Source organism: Apteryx mantelli, chromosome 5 (genome assembly GCF_036417845.1).
Source record: "Apteryx mantelli isolate bAptMan1 chromosome 5, bAptMan1.hap1, whole genome shotgun sequence".
Lineage (NCBI taxonomy): Eukaryota > Metazoa > Chordata > Aves > Apterygiformes > Apterygidae > Apteryx > Apteryx mantelli.
Genome location: NC_089982.1, coordinates 39,598,638 through 39,613,079, shown reverse-complemented (window position 1 = coordinate 39,613,079; position 14,442 = coordinate 39,598,638). Strand labels below are relative to the sequence as shown.

General features: G+C 36.4%; 1 long non-coding RNA gene across 1 annotated transcript in view; it reads right to left on the bottom strand.

Annotated features, from left to right (window-relative positions):
• LOC136992187 (uncharacterized) overlaps positions 1-14,442 on the bottom strand; it is a 138,001-nt gene that overhangs the window by 61,504 nt on the left and 62,055 nt on the right. Inside the window, exon 2 of the long non-coding RNA XR_010884264.1 lies at positions 8,878-8,942. This is a non-coding gene — a long non-coding RNA (uncharacterized lncRNA). The remainder of the gene's footprint in view (positions 1-8,877; positions 8,943-14,442) is intronic.

Sequence of the window (14,442 nt, the reverse complement as noted above, 5' to 3'; positions counted from 1 at the left end):
GATGCCTAAATATATTAAACACTCAAACACATTATGTATCAATCAGCTGGCAGTACTTAGGTCCCTGAAAATCACCCTACTAATCAGATGATCTCTCTACTTTCATTTTTCTTAGACATCCAGTCCCAACTGTTCAGAACACAACAGGTCTCCTTTTGATCTCCAAGAAACTGCTACCAATCTGGTGCTAGACAGCCACCTTTCTCTGGCTGCCACTGACTCTCCGTCTTCCCTATAAACATACACAAGTACATGAAAGAAAACAAGGAATTGCACTTAAGAGTAACAATGGATTTTTTTTTATTTTTAACAGTACTATAATTCTATCTTGTCCATTCCACAGATTTATTTATTGATCTCACTCAAAAGATCAACGTCTCTTTAGAGAAATTATTTATTTATTGATTTCTCTACAAAGAATCTTTTACTATTTTGGATACTTAAAACAATAAAAGAAATAAACTTGTACACTTCATACTATAGAGCCTGGATTTCACACTACTTGTAACATTTCTTCAATTCACCTAACTGGAACACAGAGAAGATTAAATTAAAAATAAATTGTATCCCCCGATTTTTCAGCTTTTCTGCTGTATGCACATAAGAGCTTGATGTTCCTATTAAATGCATTGCTCCTCTAAGTATTGTACTCCGCAACTTGACAATAACAAAAACAATGTACTTCATAGGTTATTCTCATGGAATCTGTACTCTTTTCATATAACTTTTTTAAAAGCTTAAAGCATCTACAAAGGATCTAATAAAAACTTTTTGACTTAAAAAGTACAAAGGTCAACACATCTTCAAAAATACAATAAGTTTAATCCTTTCAGTGTGATGAGTGTTGAGTTCAACCAGAAACTGGAATTTAATCCCTAAGGCTTTTGGGTACTCTGTAAGAACTCTTCCTCCCCCCCCACCCACCCCCCTTTCTCCCCAAGTATTACAGTTACTGACTTTTCAATGCACTTTTGCCTTTTCCCATCCTAGGCAGACTACAAGACAAACAGGTATCTGGACCAGCAAAGCACTTTGATGAAACCAGGTAACCCTGCTCTTGTAGTATTCAGACACAGCTATGACTAGTTCACAGTTTCACAATTCTCTCCCCTATGCACAGCATATCAGTGTATTTCCTAGCCCTGATGGCATGAAAACTCAGATCCTTCACTCCAGAAAGCAGAATTCCCCATTCTCGTACTAGAAGTGGATCAGTATTAGCAACATGGGTCCTCTAAAACCTGGAAAATTTGCTTCATCTCCAGCATAACATATATTATTCATATCCACACCATCTTCTTCATTATTATTTTATAAAACTTTTGGAACACTTGAACCTCAAACTCTACAGATAAGGAGTAACCTACTGTAAATATGCTGAAATGTATCCACTGCTAAAATCAGTCTCTGACATTATGAAAATAACACAGCTATGTCTCTAAGAGCTGTCTTACTATTTCTGCAGTCTTAAAGGGCCATTCGTTGAGGTTTTTCTCCTCCTGCAGTAATTCGTATAATTTTGAATGCGTATTTTAGGCCACTAATCCAGTTTTACAAAGGTATCTGGTGAATTGAAGTCTATCTGTCCAGACGCATGTAAATAATATGGGAGAGGTAAGAATACGATTTTAACTTATATCTGGCTCAAAAGGTATTCTACTGGAAACTGTTATGAAAATACTGCATGCAATAGATGTACCGATGCAATAATATGACATGTATATCATATAACAAATATAAGCACAAATAAGCATAAACTTGAGAATTTTCATCATTCTGAAACTACAAGCAAAGGAATATCAGTATACAGAAGGCTATTTGCAAAAAGTATTTAAAGTATATTATGAAAAATACTTAAAAGCCCATGCAAACTCTGACACCATTCTATGCTATGAAAGGACAATTTACTATAATTTACTTACCATACTTATTGCTAAAAAAACAAAAATAGGCTTAGGATGTTTTTCAGCTCTATGTTTTAGTAAGTCAGTTTAAAAAAAGTTTACAATTTTAATATTCAAGAAGGTAAAATTAGGAAAAAGATATCATGCATAGAAGATGACTTATGAAGGTTTTGGCTTGAATAATATGCTTTTCCTATGGTTATTTTTATTAAAAAAAAAATCTCTTGAAGGAAAAGTTATTCTTAAATGATGCCATTACTCTTCAACTCATGCGCTCATAGATTTTGTTTCCTTCTTCTTCACAAAACCTTTCTGCTTCTACAGAGTTCTTTTGGTAAGAGAGGGTTTTGTTCATGCACTTTAACATGAATTTTCCTTTACTTATCAAAGTAAAGAGCTGGTCTTGTGCTTTTAAAGATCCTTCGCTGTCGTGTGGGCCAGTGCACCACTACCTGTTTTAAAAGGTTTGAGAAAAGGCAGGGGACAAACAACACAGCTAAACAGTCAATTTATGAAGAGTATTAGAAATAAGAAGATAGCCTTTAAAATACTGAACTTTTAACCAAGTGAAGAATATAGAAAGGATCACAAGTTCTGGCAGACTAAATGTAAAAATGCATTTGAGCAGGGTAAAAAAATAGTATGAGGAGCAACTAGCCACAAGGGTCAAAACCAGTTCTACACCCTTCAAACATCTCAGAAAGAGCGAGCCCACCAGAGCGTCTATAATGCCGACTGATGTTCATGGCACAAAGCCAGCACTGAGAAAGGCCAAGAACACTGCGAGGAAGCTACATGAATTCTTTGAATTGGTTCACTGAGAAAGAAACTGCAGAAGTCCTGACTTGGGAAGCCCCTGCAAGTAGAGGTTCCTTCTAATTGGAAAGTAACTCCAGAACAAGAGATTGTACAGACCATACAACACTAACACATCACCAGAACCAGCCAGCATTCACTGAGGAGTTCTGCTAAAACTCAGTGATGAAATACCTAAACTATTAATACTACATATGTGGGTTATATATGATGTGTGTAAACACATCAGTATAGAAGTACAGACAAGACCAGAGACAGAGGTGTTCTTGTCCCTATGAGCTCATTAACTTGAAATATAGCTAGGTGGAGTTCAGTCAGCGTTCCTTCCCATTTTGGAGGTTATCCAACTGGCAAGCTTCTTTAGACTCCTCATGCAGAAGTAGCAGCACATCTCAGCTCTTCTTTCCAGCCAGCCCCCACGGACTACATCTGCCCCCTGTTTACTTAGCTCTCCACAGCTTGTGTCTCCTGGAAAAGGAGCGGAATGGTGCCAGAGCTTCTCGCTCATTGTTTCCTGGCTTATACTCCCCAGCACATTACATAAACATGCTTTGAAATCACTAACTGCACACACACATACACACTAGAAGGCTCTTCTGTGCCAAACATATTAATATTGCAGAAAAATGTAATCCCTTGCCCTTTTCATTCTAGCCTTGATATTCTTCCAAAGATCTGTTAAAAAACATTTAGTTATGTTAGAACTCCCTTAACACTCTTTGCTTTCAGCTGTCCTCTGCATACATTATATGCTAGCCAACAGTTAAATAATTAACTACACACTAATTGCTGTATTGCTTCTTAAACGACTTTCAAAATTCAGATCTACCTTTATTCAGAAAAATGTAGTTCTGCTACAACTGTGGGAACAACATATGAGTTATGAGCTCACTTCTCAATGTGGACAGTAGCACCTACTAGATTATGTATTGAAAAAGTCTGTCGTATGCATGTAGCACAAAATATAGACAACACCGTCCCAAAACTCCCCTTGAAACCGCAGAACTGTTTTTGAGCAATGCATTTTCAGAAAACCTTCTGGTGTTGAGTAGGCTTATAAGTGCTAGGCATTTTAAGAATTTGAGGCTATGAATAATGTAATTTTCATTAGGAGGAAGAAAGAACAATTTTCTTGCTCCTAAGCTGTAACAGTTATAACAGATTACTCTCACTAGGTAGAGGAAGGAAAAAGCAAATCCCAGGATATAAGTGGCCTTTCAAATAATTTTAACATCTGCATAGTCTGGATTTAGAGATTTCATAGAAAGGAGATACACAAAGATGGAGTTTTTTCTTATGGCAAAGTTAAGATCCCTAAGCAGAACAAAACATCCTCAGGCTGCAGAATTCTAAATGAGAAAAAAAGAAAACAAGCAAAAGACAAATACGAATCTTGCACAAACACAAATTAGCAGACATTTCTGTCCCACGGTTTATGAATATTGCAGAAAACTGTAATGCTTTATCGTTTGATTCTGGCCTTGATATTCTTCCAAATGTCTGTTAAAAAATATTTCACTACATTAGAATTTTTTTAGGTTTTTTGCTTTCAGTTATCCTCTGCTTAAGCTATATTGCCAGTCAGCAGTTAAATCAATTATAATCTTCTGGAGTGTCTCTTGGGTGAATTATGAGGGTTTAAAAAAAATTCCTGCCTTTCCCTGTACACTTCAGCAGTAAACAGTTAATTTCAAAATGAATAAACCATCCTAAAAGAAATACGATTTTAAAATTAAAAAAACAGGCTTTTAAAATCAAATTTGTTTTTACTACACAAAGATTACTTTGACTTTTTGATAAAGCTTCTACAGCTTTGGGGGAAATGTCTTCTATCTTACCCAAATCAGATTTTTCTTTTGGTTGCTTGCCTTTTTATCCTCAAATGAATGGACAAATGTTTTAAAGAAGATTCACAGCATTCTTTCTTTAAAGGGAGATAAAAATTGCTTTTCTCCTAGGGTCTGTGAATCTTCTTTAAAACATGTCTATACGTATCCCAGCTAAGCAGACATGGAGCATTTCACCTTTTGCAGAATGTTAGTACAGAATTAAACCAACTGAAGGTACAGCTGGCAGCTCCTTTTAGACACCCCGAGCCACTTCCATCATTGAGGAATGAATCAGGTAGTATTATGGAAACACAGTGAATGTAGGGTTCACAATCAGGCCTTCAGCTGTCTGCTGACCTGGAAAACATTGACCTATTGAAGACTAAATTATATTTCAGAAATGTACAAAGACCCTTTCAGGAAATTTACCATTGTGTGAGTGTTTAAGAGAAGCTAAAACGTATCTTTGTTGAAGGGGAGTATGGGATGCAGACCCGCCTTTTGCTCTCCTGGCCTTGGCTACATTCTAAGGAAAAGCAATATGAGAACTATCAACCTTAAAAAAGCCTTCATCTTTTGATCAATACAGCTGCTTTTAATTGAATCTGTTGGGTTACATGGTAAAAGGCTTGTCTCCACACACAAGGAGGAGCATGCAGGAAACCCCAATAACCTAATCAGAGAAACAGAGTCCCTGCCCCAGCTCCCCTCAGGGCCGTCACAGGAGAGCCGTCAGCCCCACGGGCCAAGGGGACAACCAGCCCCACGAGTCAATGGGAAAGGCTTTCCCAAGCACCATACAGACTGGGGTGGGGGGTTATTGTCTCTGGGGTATTAGACTCATTATGGGATGTAGCAGAAGAGCATTTGAAGATGGAATGACTTATTTTTGTATGTATGCACAAGACCAGCTCTTTACTTTGATAAGTAAAGGAAAATTCCCACTAATGAACCTTTATCCTGATCAGTCAGAGAGGGGAAGAGGATGAGGCTGTTGGTGCTGTTTGTATTCGTGCGAGTGCTGTGGTCTCTGTCAGTGCTGATCTGTGGGGCCGGTCCTGCGTACGTGTTTGTGTGCCTGCCTTTCAGGAACACATGCTCAGCCTCACTACTGGGGACACGGAGCTGCGGTGGCCTCAACCCTATCGAGCTATGGGATTCAGCAACCCCTGGGAGAATTATACCGCAGGGCATGAACCTCTCAGTCGAAGTTCCACTATATATACTTTTTAGTATAAAAGGGGAAGGATGGTATGTATGGGCATTGTTACTGACAGACAATGGCCGTGTTCCTCCCCAGAAATGGCTGCATTTCAGTCATTAAACTTTGCTATAGAATTTGAAAAACATTACAGATTCTTCATCAAGAAGGCATCATATATATGTGAATTATATAACTGCTACTTTGAGTTGGGCATAGATGCTCAGGAAAATGTTATACCAGAAGAAATATAGTCGATCTTTTGTTGTTGTGGGATGTGGGTTTTATTTGGGGGGTAGTGCTTCAGTAATGAGAAAGGCATAACTATGCCCATGAAATGTATATAATACAGATATGGTTATAATTTGTCAATTTTTCAAACCTGCTCTGTGTCAGCAGTATATTTGAAGCCAAATTTAACTAACATCCTTTACCATTTTGTGTATGCACTGCTCAGTTTAAAATGTTACCATCACGGACAGTTGTTTCACAAGCAGCTAGAGTCCATATAGTCATCCACGTAGAGAAATACACTTCCTAACTTATTGTCTTCAGCTTCACTGAAAGACTGTAGGACAAATTAGATTTTCCAATTACCTTCAGGCAAAGCAGTGACATTTTCTGTTATCCTTTAAGCACTTAGAGTAGATGAAGAACAGAGAAGTCAATAATCAGTAGTAGCTATGCTATCCAATATCTCATTACCAGTGCTGTATTTAGAAGCACAATGCTATTGTATTTTCTGAATTTTCCATCTAATGGTAGAGATTTTATAAGGCTTTTAAATTTTAGTGAGTGGCCATTAATAAGAACAGAAGAGCGCTTCCTGAAATTAAATAAAATTTTCCATATTTCAAAGTACTTGCTGAAACACAGATACAAAACACTGAATATTTTCCTGTTGCTAAGCAGGATTGGATGAGGCCTCCTGAATCATCCACCCTCCTATTTTCTATGGAATTTTCCAATTTTCTTTTGCACATGATAGTGTTAGGATTGACTCACTCCAAAAATGCTTTTTTGCCTTTGTCCTTAGAGTGAAACAAGGGGGGAAAAAAATCACTAAAACCACCGTTCAGAAACACTGGAAAACAGATGCTGTGTAAGATGCACACAAGAACAATTCCTTAGGTAGTAATATTGGATTATGTAGGTGCAATAGCTTCATCCAGAACAGGGAATGCATGTTAATCTTCCCTTTCCCTTCCTCCCACCCCAAAATTCCAGCTAAATGGAAGCTAAACTAGAAAACTCATGAGCAAAAACAGAATCATGTAGCAATACAAGTTTGGTGTCTCCTGACCGCTTGCAAGATTTTAAAATATAACCAAGACTAGAAAGAGTTAATGGTCTAATTTTCTAATTCTATAAAAATTATTATTTGATTTAGTTTATGACATGCTGAGTACCTTATTCAAATTATAGATTGAAGGTGTTTTTTCTCATAGACTTGACACATTATTGATGGTAACAATAATACAAAAAGTAGCTACCAAAAGGTAAATCAGAGGACTTAGATTTGATGAGGGTAAGATAGAAATGTTGTTTGGAAACACTTCAGGACAATTTTGAAATGTACAGATATTATAGTGATATTTAGAGTTATATTGTAATATTCAGTCCTGGAAGCATCAACTTTGGGGTAATTCCTGTGTAATTAGTGGCATTTGCTGCTGTAGGAAGGTTATTAACTCTGGAAACAGTCATTCAGTATTACACATTTTCTTAAACTCTTAAACATTTTTTTTAAACTCTTAATTATTTCACTGGGCTGCAAAGTGATAAAGTAGTACAGCAAGATTTATTATTTAGACAGCACACAGTACTCTCAGCAGTTTAATAAAAATTAAGTGTAAGACCACAATTTCTTAGTAGGTAGCTGTAAAAGGTAAAACAATAAGAACCTTAATTTTTAGATAGCATCATCTATCTTTGTAGTACCTTATAAATACTGATTTATTAGTCTTCAGAACACTGCAAAGAAAGTCACACCCTTAGTAACAAATGGAAAGGTTTTACCACATCCTGAGGCATAAACAGAACTGGGTTAGGCTAAATTTTGGCATTCAACACATACAGTTGAGCGCAGCTGCCAGAACTCACAAATCACACCTCTAATTAATCAACCTGATAGTCTTTCCCCCTCCAGTACAATGTTTCTTTCCCTGCATGTAGTCAATGTCATGTTTGAAGTACTGAAAAATGTTGAAATTGCAGCAGAATTTCCACAGTGGCCAAAAAAAATTACAGGGAAAGTAATAAGACACACTTACCATTGGATTACACAAATAAAACCTCACTTGGCGCCTTTAATTGGCACTTTGATGCTGTTGTTGCTAATGGAGGAGGCAGTACTGCACTCTACAGTTCCAGAAACCAAATGAACATACACATACACAAAGTGTTCTACTTTTTAGGTTTTCCTCATCAGAAATCAGGACAATCTGGCACGACAACTTTGACATTCAGTTACCCCACGGGTTCTCTTCACCCTGTCTTTGTCCAGCGAACACTGATGGGGCAAAAGGCAGAATGCTGACTCCTTTTGCCTTCTTGCTTTATAATTACTTTTCTGCTAGCATGATCAAAGGGTTTACTTATTGAGGATACAAGAAAACAAATTTCAGAGAGTCCTTTCCTTACCATGCCTAAAATCCATTGCCTACAGGAATTTATTATTAACAGTGATTAATAACAGCAATATGCATTGCAGGACACAGATAAAGCCAGAATATAACCAAAGGCATCTGCAACCTACATTTGAAGATTAAAAATTATATGAAAAATTTACAAGCAGAAGTGAGTTTATGGAGTAGATATTAAGAGATTTAAATGATCTTGTTCAAAAAAAAATAAAAAACACTGGAAAAGAATGTTTTCCTGACAATAACTATATCATAGGTTTCTATTTGCTAGGCACTGCACAACCTTTTCTTCCTGCAATATAAACGTCTTTATCTGGATGGTATTTCTAAATTTCATACTGATATTTTATTTTATCCCCAAGTCATTAGTAAATCCTCAGTTCCTTAAAAAAAGACAAATCAAAACTTCAAACCCAAACAGAGTAATAAATTTGAAAAGAGACACATGCAGGAAAATCAATGAAAATAATTACGGACTTTACCAGTACATCAATTTTCCATGGAAGGTCTTCTGATATTGTGATGACCAGCAGCACTGTGTGAGGGCCTAAGAGAGACAAATGAGCAGGAAAAACTGAAGTCCTCCCCGTCATGAAGAAATACTTACTTCCAATGATGAAGGAACAGTCACCATGATAAAAGAATTTTCTACTTGATGTTGTATTGTATCATGAAAGGAAATGTGTATGTCAGAGTAGTAGGCATTTGATGGCTCCAGTAAAAAGGTGCTTTATAGCTTACTCTGAGCTTTATAGGTTTAGATGACCTTCTGTTTCATGTTAGAGAACTATGGTAAAAATATTTATCCCATTTTCATGAGATTATATGCATTTCTCTAAAAGTGGTCCAAAAGTCACCAACTTGAGTATTTGTATACATTTCTAAGTAGTTATAAGTAGTCTCAACAATAAAAATATCATCTCCCTAATTTTGCTTAGGCAGGAAATAAACATTTATTTCTCACTGCTTTAGAGGGAGAAGTGAAACTACAGTTGTCAGGCCAAGTGGTTAGAGTAAGTGTGGGAGGAGTAACTGTCTCAAATCAAAAGCTACGTGCTCTTGTGGTTCAGAGAGAGACTGAATTTTCAGCATAACATCTATGAATATGATCATACCATCTTAAATTGCACAAAATCAATCCCTTCCTGATCCATCTAATCTCATCCTACCGTGGAGCCATACTGAAACTGAGGGCAGTATAATAAAAACCAAAACTCTTCCTACAGCACTAATGCTTTCTATTCTTAAGTTTGCCTGTAGCTAAGACAGACATCTTTTCTCGTTTTCAAAATGTTGTTTAAATCACAGATTTGCTGACTAGCATTTTTTTTTTTCTTCTTAGACACTTTTCATCCACTCAAAAGTATTTCATTTTCCATAACAAGCGTATCTATACAGGACAGTGATATTACCCATTTTAATATAATGACATGATTTGAAAGTAAAAGATGCTGCCACCTGATAAAGGCAAAAATATCTACAAGAAAACGTATCTTTTGCACTATAAAGACACATAACAGATACCGAGTTCTTTAAGCTTTGGGACCAAGAATGTTGTAAAAAAGAATCACTTTCAGGAAGTCCGGTAAAAGAAATTTCACAAAGGCAGTACCAGCACCGCTACTATGGTCCATTTCCCTTCTCTCTTTTATCCTGAATGGATTTGGATATGATCGGGAATACTGCATATGTACTGCAGAAGGAGCCTTTACCACTAAGGTTAGGATCTTTTCTACCATTAGAGTTGATGCAGTCACAGTTCAATAGAGTCTTTACTGGAAAACTTTAAGATATCATCTGCCTTATTAATGCTTTTCCTTGACATTGATATAACATTAACAGAACCAAAAGAAAACTGCAAGTAAGACCAAAAGGATTTGGAGGAATTCATGATACCTAGTTTCTTATGTGTTTGTACCTGTGTCCCCTTCAGCTCTCCCATTAGTATACTACCAATCCTTCCCTTTGACATTTTCCACTATATAGTATTTCCACTGGTATAGTATTATGCGGGAGATATGGAGAAGAAAGAGCCGGAGTAAACCCAGGAATTCTCTGCAAGCGAAGGTAATGACCTGCACTGAGGGATGTACGTTTACTGACTCGGCCTGGGGAAGGAAGGCAGGCCAGAATTTTGAAGAACTGGCATCTCCCCAGTCTAGCGTCTTGCCTTGTCGACATAAATGAAATGTCTCTTATCAGGACCGTCTATAGGCATGGATAGCAGGCCACATTAGTTTCAACCTAAGTATGTTGAAAGCAACTGGATGTCGCTAGCGCATGAAGCTGTATGTTGTAGAAGCTAGTATTCCAGTAGCCTCAGTACTATAAATTTACACATCTAGTGCAAATACTGAATAGATGAACTCACAAAATAAAAACTTGTTAAAATATTATGACTTGAGAGTACTCTGTCATGTTTAGGATTTATGCAATAACCACCAATTATCTCTCCTTTGCTATAACATATTATAGAATGGTGCACTTGTTTAAATACATTAAAATACCAACACTTTAGTAAATGGGTTAGTGGAAAGAGGTAATTATAGACTGTTGTAATATTTTTCATATTAAAATTGAATATAATTCTATTTTTCAACAAGTCTATGGTTAAACTGTAGCTGTTGAGTTTAGCACAGAACGATAGAGAACTTTCAGGCATATGCAATAGTATAGCTATTAAAATTCTATGAAAGTTCATAAGGCTTACATAAATAATTCTCAATTCAATAGTTTTGAGAGGAAAGGTAAGTGCATCGTTTTTTCTTTTGATTTTACTTCTTTTTAATGCAGCATGCCATGGAAGAAACATATTACAGTGCGACATTCCCTGGGCTGTGAAACACTTCATTTAGTTTTTATATATCAAAGAAGCAATTTCACAACAGAAAACAATTAAGCTGGCAACAAAGTTATTCTTGTTTTTAAGGGAAATGAATAAATATTTCTCAAGGGATTTTGGCACTCTACTTTTTTCTTTGTAGCATACCTGGCTGCATATGAGTGTATAAAGGAACTTGGAGTTAACCATAAATACATACAAAAGTCAAAATGCATAATAGCTTTGGGTATTTGCTTTTTCATGATTTTCTACTTTATAATAATGACACCTATGATGCACCTTTTTCTGTGGCTGTAGCTCCATTTTCTTTCCACTCCAATTAGTAAACTATGTTGTACATACAAATCAATACAGCAAGAGATATGCAGTCAGACCTAGTAGACTATTTTCATTTCAGACTAGAAAGATGCTGTGAATAATTGCTCCTGAAATACAGCAAGCAAAAAATAAAAGTAAAATAAAATAAAATTCAATTCAATTCAATTAAAAAACTAAGCAAAACATTGTGTGGCAGAGGCAAACCATAAATGATTACTGCAGTTGCCTTGTATCTAAGGGGCATTACAATATTCTACAATGGAAGCTGTTTTTCTAAAAAAATCAAACCCTTTGCTTCCTGTTAAGTCCAACAGAGCTCGAAAGCCATAGCTGGAAGCACACGCTCCCATTTAATTCTGTAGGACATCAGTACTATGTTCGCTAGATGAAAATGCTTTCCAAGTTCCCCTATGTTGGTGGATTTTCATGCCGTAAGTAGAAGTAGAAGAAGTAGAAGATTTGAGATTCCTGCATACATCTTCCAAATGGAGCTCATAGTTACAATACAAGCAGGCAGTTAAATATCAGGAAGAGTTCTTTTTCACCTGCAAAATCACACTGCAGGTTTCATACTAACTCACAGTTGTATAAATATGCATCTTTCCTGATTCTTGCCAATAGTTGGTTTTGATGCTAATAAATTCTGTTTTCTTTTCTAGTTGAGAGTTACTGTCACATTGATCTCTTCAATCTGTTGTTGATTAATGAGATACATTAGTGTCCCAAGCATGAAAGTCCAGCTAATGCATGGAAAACTTCACCAAAAAAAAAAAAGCTAAAACTTCTTTCCTAACACAACATCACATACTCTTTATAACTGGATGATTCAACTGTATGCCTGGAATGGAGATGAACCTTGATTCATAGGGACTCATTAATACGAGGTGATCTAGGATTAAAAACATTACTCTTAATCAGCAACTTGAACCATACTCTGCCATTCCCCAGGGCAGTGTTCTGAACTATGTCTAACAAAACCTCAAAAATGTTTTCTACATTTGCTCTTTGTGACAATGCAGAGTGAAAACTTCCAAACTTTGAAGGCTGCAGCGAAGGAGACTTGTTAGTCATCACTCAGCCCTAATCATAAGTGAAACGTACACTGCAATAACTAGATTAACAAACACAGCATTTATCTACAAGGTTGCTCTTAAGCTTGGATTTATTAGCTATTGGAACGGTGCATACTTAGGTTCTCTTTTCAAGGCAAAGAAAAAAAGTAAGGACAACAGATCAGCGAACATCCTCAGTGGAACAATGTATATTTAAATATGACATTTAATACTTTACCTAAAATAATTCAAATCATAAATAAAAGCCACCAAGATGGTTTCAACAAGACATACGGTTTCTCTTGTTTACTATAGGATTTCCTATTAACTATGTTCTAATACAGCAGATAGAAATTTCTGACAACTTTGGTAAGTCAGAGTAACTAGAATAATTCTGGTTTTATTAGTAAAGAAAAATGATTCTACTGCTAGAATGACAGAGAGGGAAAGCATACTTCATGGGTCAGAAAAAAAAAAAAAAAACCCTCTCATTCATTTTCTGTTTCTGTTTATCAGACTACTTTCCAAAACGCACAAACATGGTAGTGCAAGTTTCTGGATTTCAAATGATCCTCACCACCTCACTGAAAGGTTTGAGTTCCTCAAACTTCAGGCTGAACTAATTTTATTGAACTGGCTATTGTAAAGAGACCAATAGAGCTGGAATTGCTTACTCTCAAAAAGTGCTGGGATCTCCCACCTTATTGCTTTAAGTATTTTTGGACATTTCTGAAAGGGTGGTTGGTGAATGAAAGCTAGGAGATCATCTGTTGGTAAACAGGCAGCTTGCAGCTCAGCGAACCACCTTACCTTACTCTGGCTCGTAAATACAGGCTAAGGACCAAGAACACGGACCTAGGCTCCAGGCATGTTCTGAGCCAGCTGGGTTAGTAACATCACACTGCTGTAGTACCTCAATAGTCTAGAATAAATTTCCTCTCCAGGCCTTCAAAGAAGCACTTTTATGGCTGAGTTAATCCATTTTCTGTCTCCTCAGACTATTCCAGTGGCTAATGGGCTCTGAGAGAACTTCTGGTTATCTGTTCCCATTCTGCCATGCTTGTGTTCTGGACTATAGGAACATAATGGCTCCAAAGAAATCAGTCTGAAATAATGTAGCTCTCTACCCACTAAGAGGAAATCAGATAAACAGAGATGAATTGTATTAGCAGGAATATTTTTTGCAGAGATCAATTTTGAACCCCTCTGTACTACAGAATTTTCTGTAGTACAGAAACAGAACTTTCAGATTTTAATCTTTTATACTCCCCAAAGTACTACAGTATCTTTGGTGGAGAAGTTTTTCTTTGTTTGTTTGTTTTTTTAAATTTACTGATCTCTCACAACAGTAAAGCTTTTAAATCCTGATTTTCATTCATTCTCTGTCAAGATATAAAGGCCTTAAAATTGGCATAAATTCAATTTGTCTCCTGGTTAATATTTGAATATAAAGTCTTGGTGCAGTTTCTCGTTACAGAATCAAGATAAATGTTGATACACTTAGTAACTTCTCTGGGATACCCCGAGAACTTTAAAGTCGGTACCTTCAGAGAATATGGAACTTAAATGCTTCTAAAATCAGACAGGAACAGAATGAATGCTTTGGAGACCTACGGTTTGGACTTGGTGAGCCTGTTCCACAAAAGTCCTTGTGTGGATCTGGCAAAAAGGTTTTAGATCTTGAGAATGTCCAAAGTGAAGAAATATTTAGCTCATATTAGAACACTACTAATTTCCTCCTACATCTCTCTCTTTTTTTTAAATCTAGAAGAAATCCTGTTATTACAAATGCAATAAACTGTAGTAAGAGCACTGTGACACGAAAAACACAGCAA